Genomic DNA, 3,310 nt, shown 5'->3' with positions numbered 1-3,310 from the left:
ATGAGCCCCTTGGATTAGAACCACAATAGAAGGTAGTGGGCAGAGTGGGAGGAAAATGTAGAACAAAATGCAAATTCATAATGATTCAAAATCACTGTTTAAAACAGATTTACTAAACTGATAGAGATGGATGGAATCCCCAGCCCTGGTGGTATAGTGGTTACGCGTTGGGCTGCTACCTACAAGGTCAGCAGTTCAAAGTTATGGCCACTCCTCAGGAGAAAGAAGGGGCTTCCTATCAAGAGTTAGTCTTAGAAACTCACAAGGGAAGTTCTACCCTGTCCTATAGGGTTGCTATGAGTTGGAATTGACTCAGAGTGAGTGAGTGAGTGAGTGAGTGGAGTGAGTGAATGTCCCTTAGCCGCCCTTCAAACTTGGAACTGACCTCTCTTCTAGGGATCATCTTCCAGTCAAGCAATAGAAAACCTATTGCCATAAAGCTGTAGCATCCCTATCAGGCAGAACAGAATATAATTGTTCCTTAAGAGTTTCCCAGACTGCATAGCTTTACAGGAGCAGGTGGGTTTGAACTGCTGAAATTGCAGTTAGCAACCAGTACCAAGCCCTGCACCCCGAGCGCGCCTTGCCGCGTGACCGTCGGCCTGTAAAGTGACCACGAACAGGGCGCGCTGTGCTCTTCCAGGTGTTCACTGGTGAGGCACCCTCACTGAGGATGCGCTTTCTTCCAGAACAGGGATGGAGGCAAAGAAGGTCCAGAAACTCGCGGGATCACCAAGGGTCCAGCTTCAGCCTTCAAACGCCATTCGGAGGGTCTATCCCCAGAGCCTCCGATCAGGCAGGAAACCAACATGGGATCTGAGTTTCGCCTGGTCCCCAGGTGCCTGCTCTGCTCTACACTGAAAGCCAAGGAGAGCAGGCAGCTCCAGTCCTGACAGCCAGGTGGCAGGAGTTAGTGACTGTGCACTTCACTTGAGAGGAATGGAGATGCCCAGACCCTATTCAAGATCTCTCTACAGAGAAGTTACTCTAGAAAGTTACGGGAGCCTGGCCTCGTTGGGCATACTTCTCCATCTGTCCCTCATCCAAATATATACAGTAATGTGAATTCCTCCTGGGCCCTGAGCCATACCTAAGCAAGTGCTTTCTCTGGAGAACCACTTGCAGTCTTTTCAGCAGGAATCTCCAAAGATGGCTCATGTATCAACTTCTCGTCGATAGTGCTTGTCCCTGCTCGGAAACTCCCTTTCAGGGTTGTAAGATCTTAGACGTGATTGATGGAATGGGTGCTCGCCAGACCACCACGATGCAAAACTGCAGCTCCTCAAATGACCGCTGTGAAATGTCTAATGTGAAGGAAGCTTCTATTGCAACCCACGGTATTTTGAACTCAGTTTATTCAGACACCACTCATGCTTGATAGTCATCTATTTGTGTTTTGAGAAACCACCAGGTTCAATGCCACCTCTGCAGTCATGACATTTTCATGTTCTATTAGTATGTGGAGCACACATGTATGCTGTGTGGCTCTCCTTTTCTGTAGTCTACATGGCCTGCCCTTCCTATTGCCTCACTCTGCTCCAGCCCCTGGCTTTCCTTGTGGTTAATATTCTAGCCATCTCTTTGAAATCCCCGTGGTTGTCTCCCAGGCCCTGCCTTATATCCCTTTGTTCTTTGTGGTGCTTTGTGGAGATGCTTTGATATTATCTTCCCTGATCAAGTGCCCTTGCTGGGAGAGTAAAATAATTAATAAATGTCTTTATTTGGGGGAACCAAGTTGAATCTATATTTAACAACTTTGTAAACTGTAAGATAATATACCACAGCGCACTGCTGTGAATATTACCTAATTGTAGAATTTCCAACAGTTAAATATATATGTATATATACATACATATATATACACACACACATATATAACATTCATGAGAAACATGCTTCTCAGAAAAATCAACATACGAGACTGGAAAGAGCAGCGCTTACCCAAAAACAAAGTTCAGAAGGCAACCAGGGGCAGAGAAGACAGAATGACAACAGAGTATGTGTCATGAGATGTGATCGTGCATTCATTAATCATTATGAAGTAGGGTCTGTGGAATATGAAGCCCTAAAGCTGAGCGATTATCAGCAAAGCCAGGACGCTTTGCTGCTGAAAGTCGTATCTTCAACTAGCCCGGAAATGTTTCTGCAGAAGCAAATGGACTCAGGGTTCCACTGTGCCAACATAATTCTCACCCTGCAGTATGTCTGGGGCGGCATTCTTCTTATATTGCATCAGTCTGGGTACTCTAGAGAAACAAATCCACAGAAACTCATGGATAAGAGAGAGTTTTATATGAAGTGCACATCAAGAAAACATCCAATAAGAGTTGTATGAGCCCCTAATAAAATGATTTAAAAACAAAACAAAACATCCCAACCCAGTGTTGCCCAAGCCCACAAGTCCAACATTAACCCATATGTCCAACACCAATCCACAAAGTCCTCCTCCATCTCACAAAACGCACACTATGACGCTGACTGCAGGAGGAAAGCAGAGTCCACCCTTCAATTAACCCGTCATGTGTTTATCGGCCAGGTTGACACAATAAACTACCTCATACACCAATCACAGCCCCACCTCACTTTCAAACTATTGCAAGCTAATGGCCCTTTGGCAGGATGTCTTCATCTTACAGGGAAGTAATGTTATAAGAACTAACTTATGACATTCATATTTATTGCAGGAGTGCTGGTTAAGATCTCATTCTCTGAATAACATGATGTTCTCTACAGACCCACTAGGAATTTCTCTCTGGTTTCAGGCCCAGCAGCAGCCCCACTAAGTGGCCAGTTTATTTTTGGATGCACAGCATGACAGGGGGCCATCACATATGACCTTCATATTGCACAGATGACCTTTATATTGTCAACCATTCAAAGGGACCTACTCTCAAATGGTCCTAGGTCACACCACTCTGGCATTGGGGGTGGTCCTGAAACTCTTGCCAATAGCGAGTCTGATGTTCAATGTCCACACATTACTAAGCTTTGTAGTTTGCTGGCATATGCCAAATAACCCCTATTGTGCTTCACCAAGTCTGTTCTGCCCAATCACACTTTTCTCCTCCTACTGCCAGATGTTATGCCCCATTCTGAAATGAATCGGAGACCCAGGGTGGTGCAGAGATGCTACCTGGGTGCTACCTGAAAAGTTGGAATTCAAAGCTACTCAGAGGGGCCTGGAAGAGAAGTCTGACACCCTACTTCCGGAAAGCGTAACCATTGAAAATCCATGGAGCACAGTTCTATCCGGACACACGTGAGGTAGCCATGAGTTAAAGTGGATTCTGTGGCAAGTGAAATAGACATC

The 3,310-nt window shown here is 45.5% G+C and overlaps 1 pseudogene; it reads left to right on the top strand.

The window, feature by feature from the left end:
* The first annotated feature begins 696 nt into the window (after positions 1-696).
* Positions 697-1,378, top strand: LOC115869745 (annotated as a pseudogene).
* Positions 1,379-3,310: the final 1,932 nt, after the last annotated feature.

Source organism: Echinops telfairi, unplaced genomic scaffold (genome assembly GCF_000313985.2).
Source record: "Echinops telfairi isolate 266 unplaced genomic scaffold, ASM31398v2 ScPeMD7_1;HRSCAF=3_0, whole genome shotgun sequence".
NCBI classification, from domain to species: Eukaryota; Metazoa; Chordata; class Mammalia; order Afrosoricida; family Tenrecidae; genus Echinops; species Echinops telfairi.
Note: the sequence above shows the minus strand (reverse complement) of the source record. Positions and strands in the feature narration are given on the sequence as shown.